Source organism: Ursus americanus, chromosome 10, assembly GCF_024610735.1.
Source record: "Ursus americanus isolate L20-20 chromosome 10, mUrsAme1.1.p, whole genome shotgun sequence".
NCBI classification, from domain to species: domain Eukaryota; kingdom Metazoa; phylum Chordata; class Mammalia; order Carnivora; family Ursidae; genus Ursus; species Ursus americanus.
The window spans coordinates 60,002,827-60,022,663 of record NC_142136.1 but is presented as its reverse complement, the minus strand read 5'-3'; the positions used below and the strand labels follow the sequence as shown (position 1 = coordinate 60,022,663).

Sequence of the window (19,837 nt, the reverse complement as noted above, 5' to 3'; positions counted from 1 at the left end):
ATTTGTAGCTACTTTAAATGGCCGACAATAGAGAAGGGTTAAGTAAATAATGGCATATCTGTAAGGTAGAATCTTTTTTTTTTAAAGACATTTGTTTGTTTGTTTGTTTGTTTGTTTTTAAAGATTTTATTTATTTATTTGACAGAGATAGAGACAGCCAGCGAGAGAGGGAACACAAGCAGGGGAGTGGGCGAGGAAGAAGCAGGTTCATAGTGGAGGAGCCTGATGTGGGCTCGATCCCATAACGCCGGGATCACGCCCTGAGCCGAAGGCAGACGCTCAACTGCTGTGCCACCCAGGCGCCCCAAGACATTTGTTTGTTTTTAAAGGTTTTATTTATTTATTTGACAGAGAGAGACAGTGAGAGAGAGAGAGAGAGAGAGAACACAAGCAAGGAGAGTGTGAGAGGGAGAAGCAGGCTTCCCACCGAGCAGGAAGCCCAATGCGGGGCTCGATGCGGGGCTCGATGCGGGGCTCGATTCCACGACCCCAGGATCATGACCTGAGCTGAAGGCAGACACTTAACAGCTGAGCCACCCAGGCGCCCCTGTAAGGTAGAATCTTATGCGGTCATTTCGAATAAAGTGGACAAAGCATTTGTGATGACATTGTGACGATGCTGGTGATAATAATATTCAGAAGATTGGAAGGTGCTACTGTCAGCTAAAAATGTTAGCAGTGGTTGTATCTGGGTGATGGATTTATAGGTGATCATTATTGGTCTAACACAAACTCCTTTTACAAGTAAGAAAACAGAGACACTAAGAACTTAAATGACTGGCCCAAGGCTGCACAGTTAGTAAAGCCCTGGGACCAGAATGCAGACCTCTTAACATTCAGGCCAAAACTGAGTTCTATTGCATTGCTTCTCATGACAGTACCTTTTCTAACTGAAGATTTTCAGACTATTTGATGACACTCAACCTGCTTTATTTTATTTATTTATTTTAAATTCAACCTTTTTTTTTTTTTAAGTAAGCTCTATGCCCAACATGGGGCTTGAACTCACCACGCATGCTTTACCGACTGAGCCAGCTGCCCCTCAAATTCAACCTGTTTTAAACACTAGGTCTTTATCTTTGAGACTATAAAATAACTCTCCCAAACTCCAAACTGTATAAATGTTACAATTAAAATTTTTTCTGACATTAAGGACTCATGGAATTGCCATAAAATTCATGGATGGCACATGAAATCCCAAATTCTTTGAATGTCACAAATCTGAATTTTGCATCCATGCTTAAACACAATGTGTTTTCACTATTTTATTTCTGTTTCGTGTCATATTAAAGCTCTTAACATGCTTCCAAAAAAGGGGGGACATATGTATTAAATAAGAAAACGCTGCCATGTAGAACACAGATGGTAGTACATTTTTGGCAGAAAGGGAGTTTAACAAGGCATTTTACTTATTTACTTGGAAAACTAATATGTATGAATGTTCGAGTTAAGCAGTAAGAATTAATTGCTGTTTTACAATAATTGGGTTTTTTTTTTTTTTCAAATCCAATCGCCCTATTTCCATAACATTAGTAAGGAAAGGGAGTCAAATGTGATTGTAAAGCAACCCCTGAGAGCGTTGTGACAGTAATAAAGAATGAAGAAGAAATTGCTAGCGTTTTATAATAACTCACCACGCTGCTTGTCATTGGTTGATAAAAATCAACAACAAGAGGTAATGACTGTGTAGAGTACATGTGTTTTTAATGATACGTATAGTCACCGACTGTGTCAGTTATGGTGTGAAAACAGGAGGTAAGAGTTTTATCAAATTCCAGATTTGGCTGACTCACAGGGCCCACCCATATGCAAAGTCGGCTGTGCCAGAGAGTAAACAGAGATGGATAGTGAGTATTTCTCCAGGATATCAGGTTTCTATTTGGTGGTAAATACAGCCTTTAAAACACATTGAAATATTCTATATTCTAAGGTTTAACATTTAAAAATGGAATTTCTAATTAGCTGATCACTGATATCATGCTGGAGGAAAAATTGATTTGTCTCATATGATGCCATGTGTGCTTTAAATAATTTTGTGTTTGAACAACAAACCAAAAACAGAACATTTGACAGCTATATTGCATGCCTGCACTCTGGCAGAACCCAACCTGGAAAAACTATTTCCACAATCCAAGACTAGGCTTCGTGAAATCCCTTCCTCCTGTTTTTCAGATTTATATATGATCTGAAACCACATGTTATATAAATTGACAAATAAAAGTATATACTTCTTATTTCAAAATGTTTTCAGCTATAAACCATAGATCACTATTTACCCAGAATCAGAATATATACATAAAAGTTATTTTCTCTGTGTCTCAGGATTAATAAAAACAATTATTTTTTCAACTATTATGGACTAAGCACTTTATAGCTATCATCTGAATCAGCCCTCAAAACCACCCAATAAGGTAGGAGATACTATGATTCGCATTTTACAGAAATTGAAACTGAGGTACAAAGACCTAAGAAATTGACCCAAGGTCTTACCTTACAAGTTCATCTAATTACAGACAGACTTGAACCTGCCATTATCAAAATCCAGAGCTTGTCTCCTGTTTAACACTAACTTTCTCCCTCCATAAAATGTTGGGATTTTTAAAAAGAGAACTAGAAATTAACCAGAGATTAATTTGATGATTCCATTTTTTTTCCCCAGAAAATTGACTTTCGGACCTTTTTTTTGGTGGGGGGGCACTTACCTGCAATGGGCTCAGCCTGAAACCAGTTTAGTTTATGTTAATGAAAGAAGCCTTCAGATAGAACATAAATAACAATAATAATGCTGATGTTTGCATTTGTATAACGCAAACGATGTGGGGGATGCCAAGCCATTAGCACTTGCTTATTTGAACCAACCATATACAATAAGAGCAATGTGCCCTTCCGGGATGGTGGGCTTATCTAGAACTCTTTCCACAGCTCATCTCATCCTGAATAAAAGCACATGAAACTAAATTGAACAGCTAGCTTGAGCTGTCTCCCCACCAAAGAAGGTTATTTGCATTGGATTCTTACCTAAAAACCTTTCTTTGGATGAGTTTCAGAAGCTTACGTTTTGATTAGAACCCATGAACATCTAGTTTACAGTTCAAGGGGAGGCCTTACTCCTCTATTATTTAAAATCCAGCTCTACTGCTGAACCTGCGGGGGGTTGGTCAGAGCCTTCAGGTCTCTTTTCCTGAGACAATAAACAAAATTACAAGCAAAACAAATAAAACCCTTGTGCTCCTTTCTATTTTGAATCAACCTCAAAATGAATCGGAAAATGCCTCCTCCACCATCAAGTGAGCATAAAATATCAGAAATATTTTTAAAGTACCTTTAGAAAACGACTGTGGGAATGACATGGGATCATATCTTAATGCCCCCAGTTCTCATAAAAAGCATGAATAAAACATCCTTCAGCTAAGGGTTTAGGGTGTGTTCTCTTGCGTTTAGCCTCCCAACACAGGGAAATACAGGCGGCCTCTACAAACCACAGACTACCGGTCAGTATTAGTCAGAAGAACTTATCTGTGGCTACCTTCCTTTCAGCCAGGAACTGTTTCAATTGCCAATGAATCACAAAAGCAAAATCACTCCTCAGTGCTCGAATCTCCAGGAGATAGCCTCATTTTAATGACCCATTGAACTTTGCCCAATTCATCCAGTTGCTTTGAGAGTTTGCAAATATTGAAGATTAATGCCAACCTTTGTGTGATAATCAAGTAAAGTCAATCATCCAAATACATTATCTCTCTTCTTTACTAGCCGTATATCTGATTTTTGATCTGATTTTTCACTTTTCGTGATAGACACAGCCATATCAGCAGGATGACAGGGCCTAGGGAAACAGGATGGAGAAAGGAGCAGAATGCCCTTCGTCAATCGGAAAGCCGGCCCTGCTGCCTTCCTCAGGTTGTCTCCAGCCACGGCTTGAGGGAGTAGGAAACAGCAGAAACGGATTTGGTAGCCTTTTTATCAAGTATGCCACCCTGATGTTTGTCGGCCCTATATGCAAAATATGATAAAGTGAAATCACCAATGGATCTTCCAAGAAAAGCCAAAAACCAACAAGACGTGATCAGCTAGAAGCTCTTTTCTTCCCTATGTAATGTTCAATTTATTCTGCATTTTGAATTTTTATCTTGGTATAACTTGCCACCTACATACCTCAATGAGGTATTATAAGGATTAAAATAATGGCTTAAAACGCTTTGAAACAGGGATGAAATGTTTGTTCTTTGACATTGGTACAACCTCGTGGGTAGGTTTTTGTTACACTAGGAATTACTTCCATGTAGGTAAACATATGATTTCTAAATCACTGGTATTTGTTCTAAATCCTACTATGGCTCCTTCGTATTCAAGTGTTATGAACGTTGCTCGCCCAATCCCAACTGATTCTTCGTGAATTCAGAGGTCATGTGTGTGATACCCACGGAATATCATAGCAAGCATTTAGGAGAAGTCTCAAATTAGGGATCTTTACTACCTATAAGTGGCCCACGGCGGATTCTAAACAGAAAGCAATACATAAAAATGACTTGAGGATTCTGAACTTGGAGCCACCTTTGTATATGGTCTGATAATACCAAAACTTTGTTTTATAGGCCTTAAAAATGCTATTATTCTTGACAGTCTCAGGAGACAATTAAAAAGCAGTTAAAAATAAAGTCAGCTGACTCATTTTGGGGAGTTTAGCTGATGATGTTACTGGCAGCTTCGACTTCAACAGATAATGTTATCACAGAGGCAGCCCGACTTAACAATAGAGAAAATTTCTCTAAAATAATTTCAACAGAGATCTGATACAATGGATTCTTTGGTTTTCTGTGGTTCTTTAGGGTAAAATCCTTAAAAACGAAACCCACTCAGACACCCCAACATATTTTACAAGACATAGATACTGCATCTAAGAAACGTAGAAACTAAAGACAAGTGACTTTCTCATGAAGAGAAAACAAACAAAAAATCCTACAAAATTAACTCTCTCAAAAAAAGAAAAAACATACAGAATAACGGTGACCATAAGCATTCTACTTAAATGGAAATGGAATATAATGGCTTCTGAGTCCTGGATCGTTTATTTTTTTTAAGGTTTGATTTTTTTAAAGACTATTTAAATAGTTATTTAGGAAGGAGTCAGTAGCTTAATTTTAATATTCACTTTTAAAATTAAAAAAGACTCATCTCTGTTCATGTAGACAAATTATTTCTAACAAGAAACACCACCTGTATTATCAGATTCTGCAGTTATTCCTAGATTAGTTATTCTTGGCAGTTGTGCTGTAAAACCACGTGTCAGTGTGTGTGTGTGTGTGTGTGTGTGTGCGCGCACTCACGTTCCTATGTGTACACACCAGGATTCTATTAAAAGATCACAAATCGCCACCTTGTTTTTACAGTCCAGTTAAAACATACAGCAAATGTAGTCACTAATAAACAAAAGTTGATGAGAACCATGGAAACCTCTTAAATTAGAAATCAGGTGGACCTGAAATTAAAAAAAAAAAAAAGTTGATAAAATTACACAGTCAAGGTAAGAATGTTACCCCAAAACATTTAAAGATGTGGAAGTTTTTTATTAGCAAGGGCCTTTGCTAATAAATTCTTAAACTGGTCACAATGGAAAAATTATTTTTAAATGGGTCATGATGGAGAAATTATTAAAATACTAATAAGGGTAGGGGTGCCTGGTGGGCTCAGTTGGTAGAGCATGCAACTCTTAATCTCGGGGCTGTGAAATGAGCCCCGTGTTAGGTGTAGAGATAGCTTAAAAATAAAATCTTAATTTTTTTTTTTAAGATTTTATTTATTTATTTTTCAGAGAGAGAGAGAGAGCACAAGTAGGGGGCGCACTAGGCAGAGGGAGAGCAAGGAGCCCCCACGGGACTGGATACTAGAGCCCTGGGATCATGACCTGAGCCAAAGGCAGATGAGACGCTTAACCCACCGAGTCACCCAGGCATCCCTAAAATCTTTATTAAAAAAAAAAATAGTAATAATGGGTAAGGCACTGTCCCTTATCTCTCAGTAACTCACAGGCCTTCCTTGAGTTGGACAGGAGTGTGTGCGTTGGCGGGGGGGGGGGGGGTTACAAGGACAGGACATCTGTTCCTGAAATAGCTCTCCTCAGTTCTCACTAAGTTCCCTTTGCTATCCCTGACCATTTTGCTTCTGGTAGCCAGCTGAGAAAGACAGTAGGAGAGAGAAGCTAGGGAAAAATTTTAAATCGTGATATCCTACTTAGTTCAAAATCTGGAGGGTACTTTGGTGCCTGAACACCCTTCAGGTCATGCAATGGTAGTCCTGCTAGCATTCTCCAACCATCAGCTCCCAAACTCTCAACTTCTCACTTTAAATGACACCTGTCACATTCTTTGATTGATGTGAATGCATTTGGTTTGGTTTTGTTTGTTTTTTTTGCTTGAGGAATCTGTTATGGGCTGAATTGTGGGGCCCCCCCCACCGTCCCACTCTAAATTCATGTATTGAAGCCTCCAGAACCTCAGAATGTGGCTGCATTTGGAGATAGTGTCTTTAAAGAGGTAATTAAGTTATACGAGGTCATCAGGGTGGGCCCAGATCCCATGTGACCGATTTTCTTCTAAGAAGTGGAAATCTGGACACAGGAGAGGGCGCAGAGGCATATGACATGAGGACACTGAGAGGAGGCCTTCTGCCATGGAAGGAAAGAGGTTGCCCCCCCCAAAAACAAAAACAAAAAAAAACCCCAAACAAACAATCTTGCTGGCACCTCGATCTTGGACTTCCGGCCTCCAGAACTGTGCGAAAATTAACTTCCGCTGTTTCAGCCCCCCTCCCCCACCCAGTCTGTGGGATTTTGTTACAGCCGCCCGAGCAAACTAATACACTACGTAATGATCAGTTATGTTTTTCCAAAGGTTAAGTTAGATTTTTAACATTCCATTGAGGAACGAAAGGCCCTAACCCAGAAAGACAGTTAAGCAAATAAAACACCAATTTGAGAGCCCAAGTCTTGACCAAATCCATCTGCTCATGCTGGGTTTGTTAACAAGAGGCATGGTCAGCATTAGAGCAATACCGTGTGCCCGGTATTGTTCTAAGCACTGTGCTGTATAAACTCCTTTTGTCCTCATGAAACCCTTGGGAGGAGGTCCTACTGTCTTCCAGGTGAGTCCAGGGAGGTGGAGTCACTCGCACAAGGTCACCTAGCTAGTGAGTGTGAGAGCTGGGATACTGAGGGAGTCCAGAGTCTTTGCCCTTAACCAGTAAGCCATGGCCATGCAGCGTCCTTAATTAGTAAATTACTACTTATTACCCTTCCTCACCGACCCAACACACAGCAGTAAGAACTGGTGAGAAGAACACTAGCGGGCAAGTTAAAAGACCTGAATTCAAATTCACACTCTACCCCTTACCCCTCCGGGTAGCGTCCTTACCTGAATGCTAATGATATCCCCTTATGGGAATAATAATGCCTATCCGCTCTGCGGCCAACTGTGATCATCATAGAAAGGGGCTTTGCAGGCGGGATTGCCCCAGATAGTGTAGGCAATGTTTACAGGGGCTGAGAGTCCTTCTCAAAATATTTAGAGGGGTTCCCTGCTGAGTAGGACTCCACCATGGCCTTAGTACCATCGGGGGCTTGTATCGCCTACTGGTTGGTCTTTTCTTATTTTTTAAGTTTATTTATTTATTTTTTTAGTAATCTCTACACCCAACATGGGGCTCAAACTCACAACCCCGAGATCAAGAGTCGCATGCTCCTCCAACGGAGCCAGCCAGGCGCGCTAGTTGGTCTTGTGGCTGTAGTCGGTGAGGGCTCAGTCATGCCGTCCACACAGGCCCACCCTGCCTCTGTAAACCATTCTGCGGACAAGTAAGGATGGGAGGAAAGAGAGGTCCCCACTCACCTTTCTCTAGCCTCTGGAGCCTTCTCTCCCGCCTTCCCTAAGGCTTCGCAGAGCCCTTAGAAACACCACGTTTAGGACAAGCAGTCTTTGGATGAAAACATATGTGAGGGGAGCTCTGAAAGAAAGGGAAGGCTGGGGCCCCTGGCTGGCTCAGTCGGTAGAGCACGTGACTCTTGATCGAGGGGTTGTGAGCTCGGGCCCCACACCGGGGTGTAGAATTTATTTAAAAATAAAATCTTGGGGTGCCTGGGTGGCTCAGTCAGTTGAGCATCTGCCTTCAGCTCAGGTCATGATCCTGGGACCCTGGGATTGAGCCCCGGGGCGGGCTCCCTGCTCAGCTTCTCCCTCTCCCTCTGCCTGCCACTCCCCCCGCTTATGCTCTCTCTATATATATAAAAAAATAAAAAAATAAATACAATCTTTTTTAAAGAAGAAAGAAAGGGAAGGGCAGCCTGTTGAATAAGGCAAACACAAGACCAGATCTGATGGCAACCCCCTGCGGGAGTGTGCAAAACCTACCCGAAGCTCCTCCCACCCACAACCCCCCACCCAGAGTGCATTCGCCTTCATTGCCCCGTAGGGTCCCTGTGGCTGTGTGGGATCGTAAGGCCACCAGTCTTCCCTGGAATAGGCCTCAGATGTCCGTGTTAGACCCAGTCTCCTCAGACTGTAAACACTGGCCCTCCAGGTAACTTCTCTGGCTTCCTCCCAGGCCTCCCACAGCTTGGGCCTTCTGGAATCGCTTGGTAAGGAGAGTTGTCAGTCACGCCCATCTCTGACACTTGGCCTCAGCAGCGTTGCCCATGCCTTGCCATACGCCTGTTTGGGCTGAGGACAACATTTAATGAATTCCCTTCCTACTCTGATCTTAGCACAAGCCTCATGATGGGGAGAGAAGAACTCTTCCAAGAATACACTTTTGAAATCAACACTGCCCACTGAAGCTTGCGTTCCCCTCAGCTCCTCCCATGTCAGGATCCAAGCCCCGCTCGTCTCATGTCCAGTGCAGCCGAATTACCTTGCGGAGAGAGCTCTTGACATCTTGGCAGGAAGAGAGCACCAGGCTTCCCCCACAAGAGACTAGCCGGGCTGGGCCCCACATTTAAGATAAATCTGAACATATTCACAGCTATAGGAATTTTTTTTCCTGCGCTGTAGGCTTCTTTCTCTACTACCAAAATTCGCAAAACAAAAGACAAAAATGCCACAGGCTGGGCTAACGCGGTGCACATTCTCCAGCAGCGTGGCACCGCCAAAGGGAAACGCATGGGCTTGCTTTTCTCTCCGTTCTCATGGAAAGAAACACTCCAAGAAATTGAGCATCACTGTTTTAAGATCAGATGTTCACTTACCTGCCAGTGTTGGTCATCCAGCCAGCAGGCAAGGCCCCCAGCAGTCCAGGCTTCCCAGGGGAATAAGGCACCCCACACCCAGGGAGGCCATCCGTGCGTCACCATGTACTCTCGCCACGCCTCAAGTGCACAGCTACACGTTCCAAGCCTACGCTGTCATCTCTCCGAAAGCTGTTACAATCTAGTGGTTTCTGAAGTTGCATATTCTAGACCCTCAAAGTGTACCACAGCCCGCGTGCAACTGAGTTTTACCATTTGTTTCAGTTTGGGGGCTCCTCATACGCAATTGCCTACGGTCCTTGTGGGGCGGTCAGAGAACCAGCATGAAGTTTTCTGTTCACGAGCCGTTCGTTCACTAATACTGAACACATTAAACGGAGCTGTCACGCTGCTTTTTCCGCAGGAAAGGATTCTCCGCAAACTTAGTCATGGTTATCGGTTAGCCTTCACCTTCTCCTTGAACCACGTTTCTCTCCCTTGCCAGTGTCCTCCATCACCTTCTGATGAATGAGAAGGGGCAAAGAAAAGTTGCCAAAAAGTCCTTTTTCACTTTGAGAAACGTACGTCTAATAACGTTTAAAAGCAGTGTTTTAGTGCCCCCTACTGGTATGTAACATTAGTAGTCCATCTGCAAAAAAGGGTTCCTTCACCTTTTAGAGAAAAGAAAATAAACTCATAGAAACGTAAAAAAAAAAAAAAGTCTTTTATCAGCCTTTTAGAAATTGTTTAATTTTTAGAATAACTTAAGAGTGACATAAATACGCCACCATTTGCATTATTGCTCATTATATAGGCGCACTTTAACATGAAATGTCTTGAATTCTCTAGTAGCTCTTTTCTCCGATCTAATATTTTGTTTTGGCAGGGGAAACACTTTATCAGTTGCACTTTTGGAAAGTGGGTCATTTTTACTTAATGAGTAAATATACTTACTAAGAGAATTTTCCTTAGATCTTCACACCCTCGCGGAAGCATCTTTTTTGTTAGTTTAAAAATAGCATCGTTCCACTTGAGAAAAAGGGAGGAAGGCGGCTTTGGGCATGAATCGATCTTTAAAGGAAATTTATGCCTTAGATTTTCATAAACAATGATAATTATGGAAGTAGATCGATGAATAGCCATTACGACAAAACCCCAAATCCCTAGAAGTATAATGAAAGGACACGCCATGCCACAGGAGAGACTATGGAGGAAAGGGCCACTGACCGGGAGAGGAACTGAGGCAACGGGGTAGGGTGGGGGGTGAGCTGGAACGAGAAGGACTTTTAATTAAATGTGGAGAAAGATTTTTGTCCTTAATCAAGCAAGCCCTGCTTTAGACAGTAAAATCATTTCACAACAAGATTTGCACACAGAAACTACTTTTTCTCATTGCATTTGGATGGAATGTACAGCCAACTAGGGCAAGAAGGAGCCCATATGGCCTCGAGCTCTGCATGCACTCTCAGCCAGAAGGAAGAGGAGGACATGCACGGGAGCGTCCACGCAGCAGGCCACAGCCCAGTGATGCCTGATCAGCAGTGGTGGGTCCCAGGGTTCCGTGGGGGGAGACACTCCAGTACAAGGGTTTCCACTCCAGTCGTTGATGGGTGGGCCTGTTTTGGCAAAACCAGAGGGAAACTAGAGATAGATTCATGTCAAAAACATGCCAAGTGAAACCATTTCACTTACAACCTTGTGCCAGATCTGAAAGATTAGCCCTGCCATGAAAAAAACACTCTCAAAGTATTATATCCTCACACTGAGCAGAGCTTCCCAGGAAACTTAAATCGCCTGAAAATCTCTTCTGTTAGCTCCTCAAGGATGTTCTGAGCTGTTTGCAAATCCTTTAGACCTGCTCTTCTCAGGCTTTTTATCCCTATCCTAATTTTAATTTTAAAATTCACTGGAGGAGAGCATTGGAGGTACATTTGTCATATTACTTTTATTTCTGTCACTTATTTCTACCTCTTGCTCTTAAAATCTGTGAAGTAAGAAGTGAACATTTCATCGAGGCATATACTTAAATGTCCAAAACTGTGGAATGTCTCAGCGTGTTCTGCCAAAATCTTAATTCTAGGTATTTTGGCTTCAATGTTAATAACTACCATTATTAGTCATACTGTAGGGGGAAAAACTGCCTTAACTGACAGTTCTTCTAAAACCAAACCTACCCATTATAATTTCACAGGAACTAGACAACTTGGAAATCCATGCTCATCTCCAGGGTTTATTTCTCATAAAGTCAGAAGCACTTAATAAATTTGACGCAACTGGTACATCTCAGCTCATGTTCAAGGGGAAGGGAAGGGACAGGATGAATGTGTTTTTGTTTTTGTTTTTGTTTTTAATAAGCAAGCCTATTAAGATACAGATCATTCTCATGAAGGAGCTCATACTCATTGCATTCCATAGTTTGACTAAAATACCTAGCTCGAAGAAAGAGTAAAAATAGAGCATCACCGCGAACAAATTATGGCTTATGAAGTCTCGAATGTGCTTTAAAAGTGCAGCTCCTGGGATGCCTGGGTGGCTCAGTCGGTTAAGCGTCTCCTTCCGCCACTCCCCCCTGCTTGTGTGCGCGTGATCTTTCTCTCTCTCTCCCTGTCAAATAAATAAATAAATAAATAGCACAACTCCTACAGGTAGGGAAAGTTGGAAACCCTGATGTAAAAAGCAGTTGTCCTGACTTTCTTCTGCTTTTCCTTTTCTTTCTTCTTCTTTTTTAATCTGAATATAGTTGACCCCCAATGTGACATTAGTTTTAGGTGGATAGCATAATGATTCAGCAAGTTTACACATTATGCTCTGCTCACGACAAGTGTACCTACCATCTGCCCTGATTTTCTTTATGCTAAATCCCACCATTAACTTACAGAAAACCTAGGATTACGTAGTGTTTCAACAAGAAATTCACTGAAGCCTACTTACCCAATGTTTAAGGCTACAGTGGAGATGCGTGGATAAGCATTCAGTTCATGCTTACTATGTGCCTTTACTCAGACAGCATATCACAACAATCCTACGGGCTAGGGACAGTTTTACAATCACTGTCAAATGAGGAAACGAAGGCACAAGGTGGTAAATAATTTATGCACAATGACACAGCTCATCACGGAGCCAGGCTTCCTGTGTTGGTGACCTAAGTGTGGTGTGCTGCCTTGAGGCTGGGTCGCCCCGTCCCTTGGAGCAAGGGGGAGACCAGGGCCAGCTCTGTAGGGAGATCCTGGAAGGGAAGCGCCCAGCAGCCACTGTGAAGCTGTGTTTTTTGGAAATGGTGTTTCTCAATTAGAGAAGGGGGTGGTGCTCCAAACATGGAACAGCACATGGAAAGATAAAAATCTTTGTCATTTAATCAATGCAAGGCTATGGAAGGCTTTGGGAGGAGAGATTTTTGAAGAGAAGCTTATCAACAGGGGTGCCTGGGTGGCTCAGTGGTTAGGAGTCTGCCTTCAGCTCAAGTCATGATCCCACGGTCCCAGGATCCAGCCCAGGATTGAGCCTAGCATCGAGCCCAGCATCGAGCCCATTGGGCTCCCTGCTCAGCAGGGAGTCTTCTTGTCCCTCTCCCTCTGCCCCTGCTCCTGCTCTCTCTCTCAAATACATAAAAATCTTTAAAAAAAAAAAAAAAAAAGAAGGCAGCTTATCAACACTGTGCTTTCAAAAAAACGATCACTCTGGAGAAATTATGTAATCTATTTTGGGCTCTTTTAGTTATGCACATAGAAGCAAATTCATCTTCCTTGTTTTGGGGACCACAGGATTATGGTGCTTCAGGAAGAGATGCAAAGTGTTCTGTTATTATCTTCTTATAGGACTATGCTCCAGTAAATTATGTTTCTGTTAGGGGAGCCCCTCCTACCCAAATCTGGATTTAGCCCACTCTTGGTTATAGATTATAAGATGATTTTACAGACTTGAGTACGCTGAGCTGGTGTTTGCAAAGGTGATGAGGACTGAGAGAGAGAGCGATCAGGGGTTTGGTCCTTTCTCCTCCTGTGCTGGATGCATGACTGGGAAAGGAGGCTGGGCAGTCCCGCATACCTGGGGTTGAGCTATCAGTGTCCCCCAAGTGAGGACATCAAGAAGAAGGACCTGCGAGGCACGTGGCTAGCTCAGTCTGTAGAGCATGTGACTCTTGATCTTGGGGTCATGAGCTCAAGCCCCATGTTGGGCTTAGAGTTTTCTTAGGAAAAATAAATAAAAATGTAAAATTAAAAGAAATATGCTACCACTGTATCTCAGCAGGGGCAATATTGGCATTTAGGGCAGTTCTTCAACATGCCAGACTGTCCTGTGTATTACAAGGTGTTTACTTAGCAGTCGTGGCCCCTAGTAACACCACTGTCCCCTTATAGTCATGGTGACAAATAAAAATCAAAAACCATCCTCCTGTCACACACATTCCCAAATATCCTCTGAGTGGGGCGGTAACATTTCATATGAGTTAAGTAAATGCCCTGATATTTCCATATATCACCTGCAGTAAAATAGAATAAATCAGGTGATTTCCCAAAAACAGAGGACACAACGTCAGAACCAGAATTCAATTTCGCAATTAAACCACCATCAAAATAAAACAAAACAAATTAAAAAGCCCATGTCCCCAGAATTCATATATGGATTTGGAAGAGTGTCAAGTGTTCAACTACACAGTACCTAGCACAAAAATGGGCACTCAATAAATACACGGGGTTACTGGGTTAAAATATACTGACCTCCGATTCGCATTGTCTTCTAGCGAATTGTTTTATGCCTGTCTTTCACTCCAGACTGCAGCTGTCGTAGCTAGGGATCATAACTTAGTCACCTTTATCTCCCCCAGTAGATCTGCAAATAACAGGAAGTATCTTGAACATCGTAAAGGTCAATATCAATGGAAAGTGATGAAAGATACAAGCAGCTGAATTAACTGGTAGAGTTGTCTGCTAAGGCATTGGTCCCCTGGCTCCTGGCTGCATTCCAGAATCACCTTGGGGAGGGAGGACTGTTAAAACTTCAGATTCCCAAGACTTGAGTCAGCTCCTCTGAAGTCAGAATCTTTGGGGCTGAATCAACAGCATTTGTATTTTTTTTTCTTTTCAGCATCATTCGTATTTTTGTCAAACTCCCCAGCTGCTTCCTGCCTACCCGGGACACATCTAAAGACTTGAGTTTAGGGAACCAACATCCATAGGTATGTTTCTCATACTTCCCAGATGGCAGAATTTATTCAACAAATTTCCAGGTTCCTACCCTCAGAGGCTCTGATCAGAAAGCCTGGGCTAGGGGCACCTGGGTGGCTCAGTCGGATAAGCGTCTGACTCTTGATTTTGGCTCAGGTCCTGATCTCAGGGTTGTGGGATCAAGCCCCGCATGGGGCTGCATGCTCAGCGCAGAGTCTGCTTCTCCCTCTCTGCTCCCCCCACCCCCGCTCGCTCGCTCTCTCTCTCTCGCAAATAAATAAATAAAATCTTAAAAAGAAAAAGATAGTCCGGGCTGGGCCCCAGGAATAAGCGTTTTTTAACGAGCATCCCAGGTATTCTCATAACCACTTGGGATTACTAGCTTAAAGGAAGCCGAGCTGAATCTAGTCCCCAAGCCGAAGGCTGGTGCCCATGCAAGGTTTGTGGTTGGTTGGTATAGAGCACATTATAGCAAGAACTAACCAATACTCTCTTTCTCAGAAAGCTATCGGAGGATGTGCTTCAGCAAAAGATAAAGCCGACTAAGCAAGAGGAAGATGTAAGCAATATGAGAAGAAGTATAAGCAACATGGGAGAGAGGTACCCTTAGGAAAAGGCAACAAGAGATCCTGGGGTGGCAGGTATTCGGCATGTGCGGGGGGCAACCAGCCCAGAGCAGGTGAAGAGCTCCCAGGCAAGACCTCTTCAGGAAGGTGAAAATGATAACACAAGAAGCAACTCAATATCTTCAGAGGAGAGATCGAGACCTTTAGAGAGTTTTCATTTAATCTCCCTGTTATTAGTAAATACCTCCTATCAGAGCCTGGTATCTCCCAGCCCCATCCTTCTGTTTTACCCTCTCTGGAACACATCTCCAGTGTTTGGCGAGTAGGGTAGGTGAGACAGGCTTCTAGATCCTTGTGTGTGTGTGTGTGTGTGTGTGTGTGTGTGTGTGTGTGTGTGTGTGTTTTAAGTAAACTCTACCCTCGATGTGGGACTCAAATTCATGACTCCAAGACCAAGAGTCACATGCTCCACAGACTGAGCCAGCCAGGCGCCCCACCTGCTTCTTCTTAACCTGAGTTTCAGTCAATCTTCTTTTTTTACCTATTGCCTTCTACCCTCTGGTGCCGTCGACCGCAGACTGGGGGCTGGGGGTAGATTCCATAACATAAAACAGGTTGGTCCCATTTCCTTGGTCGGCTCATCCTTTGTCACTCACCCACTGTCCACCCAGCCCCCAAAATGGTTTCCTCTTTTCTTCTATTCTGTCCAACTTCATGCGCTTGGGCCTCTTTTTTTTTTTTAAGGAAAAATCCCTTTACAGCCATTTTAGTGAGCGTTCAGGAAGGAAGGTAGATGGCATGTGTTCAGTTTGTTATCTTGAGACAGAAACTCTAGTATAGGTGGCAATTATGACGTATTTCAAGTTTTTATTATGAAAAGTTTCAAATATATACAAGATATGTGTCATGTTAATGAGCCATCCCCACGTTACCCATCACCAGTTTCAACAACTACCAATTCGAAGTCTATCCTGTTTCAATCCACACCCTTACCTATTTGGCCCTCCTCCTGGATTATTTTGAAGCAAATCCCAGGCATCATATCATTTCATTTGTAAATCAATAATGGATTTGAAGTGCTTGTGTAACTACTCAAGGAATGAATTTCTGATTAGGGTACTTCACATGCTAACTAATCCCCCCTAGAGTGTGGGTTCCTAATTAGGGTACTTCCAATGCGCACAGCCTCTGGGGTGTAGCTTGAAGTTAGTTTATACACACATACATCACACCGTGAATATTAAAGTAGTTTTAAGTAAATCATCCTACTGACAATGGGACTCCGTGAAACTCAGAGGTCTAGGAGAGTTAATGTGCTTTGTTGCCCAACCAGCAGAAACTTAGAGCACTCCAAGCTGATACGTTGCATTCTGCTCTCGGGAGCACAAGAGAAGAGAATTATTAGGGAAAAGAGTTAATTTGTAGAGAAACATGGAGAACTCGAGATAATGTTGGGTGCAACAAAAAATACAGACAATTGTTACTACATGATTAGGGCTCAGAGAGAGGTCAGGCTGGCTATTTATATTTAATAGTCATTCTTATTGAAGTAAGAATCGAAAGCATGTGAACAAGGAGTTCGTCCAACTGGAGAGAGGGGAAGGAGACCAGAATGCCCCGTGGTGGGGGATGGGGAGAGTAAAAATGGTACCTGTTTGGGGCACCTGGGTGGCTCAGTCGATTAAGCATTGGACTCTTTGTTTCAGCTCAGGTCATGATCTCAAGGTTGTGGGTTCAAGCCCCATGTTGGCCCTGTGCTCAGCGGGGAGTCTGCTTAGGATTCTTTCCCCCTCGCTCTCCCTCCTCCCCACTCATGCTTGCACACACGTGTGCACTCTCTCTCTCTCAAATTAATTAATTAATTAAATCTTTAAAAAAATAGTGGTACCTGTTTGACAGAAAGGGAGTTGGGTGCGACACCTGCAATTTCCATTACAATACTTTACCACAGAGAGTGTGGTATCAATTTTGTATATGCTACACTCTCAGAGGAGGGTTCTTAACCACTTGTCTCATGGACATTTTAGAGAAACCTGTAGACTTCCTCTCAGAATAATGTTGGGTTTTTTTTTCAACGATTTTATTTATTTATTCATGAGAGGGAGAGAGGCAGAAGCGGAGGGAGAAGCAGGCTCTCTGCAGAGCAGGGAGCCTGACTTGGGGCTGGATCCCAGCACCCTGGGATCATGACCTGAGCTGAAGGCAGGTGCTTAACCTACTGAGCCAACTGGGCGCCCCTGAATAATGTTTTTTTTTTTTTTAAGATTTTATTTATTTATTTATGTGACAGACAGCCAGCGAGAGAGGGAACACAGCAGGGGAGTGGGAGAGGAAGAAGCAGGCTCCCAGCAGAGGAGCCCGATGTGGGACTCAATCCCGGAACGCCGGGATCACGCCCTGAGCCGAAGGCAGACGCTTAACGACTACGCTACCCAGGCGCCCCCTTGAATAATGTTTTTAAATGCATAAAATAAAATATATGGGAGTATAAAAGAGCTAATTACATTGAAATACAGTTATCAAAATATTTTTGAAATGTGATATAATAATAAGAGTTATTACTTTATTGACACATTAAATAATAATATCTAGTGGCGGGTCTAATAATTACTGTAATTTTCAAATAGTAATGAACACAAATTATGTTTTGAGATATCTGCAACAATGTTCTAATGTGATACGAAAATAGTTATGACTTCCATGGGTGACAAAGTCATAATATGGCTAATATGACTGTGTTATGATGTGCACAATTATAATGGAAGGAAATGCTAATTTTCCACGGGATATGAGTGGCAATAGGATACTTTTTCCTATCTGGGTTCACAGACAGTCCCCCACCCTGAACTCTAGCCCAGACACACCTCTTCTCTCAATAAGACCCTGGACCTCAGGTTAAGACCCTATCCCAGGGCCGCCTGGGTGGCTCAGTCTGTTAAACGTCCAACTCTTGATCTCAGCTCAGGTCTTCATCTCATGGTCATGAATTTGAGCCCTGCATTAAAAAAATATATATTGAAAAAAAAAACCCTATTCCAATGGTAAATAGTTGAATACAGTTAACTCTTGAACAACCTGGGGTTTAGGGGTGCCAGCCTGGTACAATTGAAAATCCACTTATAACCTTTTGGGGTGCCTGGGTGGCTCAGTCAGTTAAGCCTCTGGCTCTTGATCTCAGCTCAGGTCTTGATCTCAGGGTCCTGAGTTCAAGCCCCGCATTGGGCCCCCTTAAAAAAAAAAAGAAAGAAAGAAAAGAAAATCCACATATAACTTTTGACTTCCCAAAAACTTACTGATAACCTCCTGCTGACCAGAAGCCTTATCAATAACATAATCAGTTCGTTAGCACATATTTTCTATGTTATATAGATACAGTAAATGTTCTTAGAATAAAGTAAACTAGAGAAAGGAAAATTGGATTAAGAAAATCATAAGAGGGATGCCTGGGTGGCTCAGTCAGTTAAGCGTCTGCCTTCGGCTCATGTCATGATACCAGGCTCCTGGGATTGAGCCCCACATTGGGCTCCCTGCTCAGACAGGGAGCCTGCTTCTCCCTCTCCCTCTGCTGCTCTCCCTGCTTGTGCGCTCTCTCTCTCACTCTCTCTCTGACAAATAAATAAAATCTTTTAAAAAAAGAAAGAAAGAAAGAAAATCATAAGAAAGAAAAAAAAAGGGGGAAGGCACCTGGTTGGCTCAGTCAACTGATCATGCGACTCTTGACCTCTGGGCTGTGAGTTCAAGCCCCATGGCATAAAGCTTACTAAAAAAAAAAAAAAAAGGAAGGAAGGAAGGAAGGAAGGAAGGAAGGAAGGAAGGAAGGAAGGAAGAAGTGGGGGAGGGAGAAAAGAAAATTATAAGGGGGAAAAATACTGTATTTATCAAAAAAATCCGTGTATAAGTGGACCCACACAGTTTAAACCCGGGTTGTTTAAGGGTCAACTGTATTTCATTAATTCAACAGCTGTTTATTAAACATCAGTCTGTGCTAAACATGAAGATGCAAAAATAAAAAAAGCTGCAAGGAGCTCACAGTGAAGATGGAGAGATTGACACATGAATAGATGATGGCAATCCAATATGGCAGCTGCAATGACAAGAGGAAAGCTGTGTGCATAAGGAGGGGCCGAGGAGATCTCTGGAAGCAGCATGAAATAAAAGATTGACTTGTGATCAGAGTGAACTCGCATCCGTGGTCCACAGTGGGGGACCTATGGGCTAAACTGTGAGGGACTCTGTGCTATGCACTGTCCTTGGCAGGAAGCCCAACATGCCTTTTGAGACTCTGCACCACCCATCCCTGCCTTCTGCAGTCCCTTCTGAAGCTACTCTCCCTATCACTCTATCTTAATCCTCGAGTCTTCAACACACCTTCTTTCCTGCCTCAAGGCCACCCTAGGTGTTATAGTTTCTTCTTGAATGTCCTCCCCTCACTCCCAAAACACACACACACACACCACATGGCTTATTCCCACTCATTCTTTTTTTTTTTTAAGATTTTATTTTTAAGTAATCTTTACACCCAACGTGGGGCTCGAACTTACAACCCTGAATTCGAGAGTCATATACTCCTCCAACTGAGCCAGCCAGGTGCCCCCTATTCATTCTTTAGTTCACAACTTCCGCAGTCTTCTAGAAGCCTTCCACAAGTCTCTGCAGCTGCACATTACAGCAGTTCTAAGTATGGAACCAGCCCTCACTTGATGGACATTTAAGTTGTCTCTCCAGTTTTTCATCAATCCCAGCAATGCAGACACACACACACACACACACACACACACACACACACACACACACACATCTTTTTATCCTTGTACTCACATCTCTGATAGATCCATTTCTAGAAGTGAAGCTGCTAAGACAGACGCACGTTTATCATGTCAATCAATACTACC

At 42.7% G+C, this 19,837-nt stretch overlaps 1 protein-coding gene across 2 annotated transcripts in view; it reads right to left on the bottom strand.

Moving 5' to 3' along the window:
* Positions 1-11,373: 11,373 nt before the first annotated feature.
* The window catches only part of MRPS31 (mitochondrial ribosomal protein S31), a 59,641-nt gene continuing 51,177 nt past the window's right edge, over positions 11,374-19,837 (bottom strand). Inside the window, exons 8-9 of one of the 2 annotated variants that reach the window (XR_015725969.1) lie at positions 13,933-14,044; positions 11,374-11,818 (exon numbers count right to left, since the gene is read on the bottom strand). The gene's annotated coding sequence lies outside the window, so the exon portion shown is untranslated. Of the gene's footprint in view, positions 11,819-13,930; positions 14,045-19,837 lie in introns of those variants that run through there. The other variant, XM_045796902.2, reaches the window with a different exon arrangement.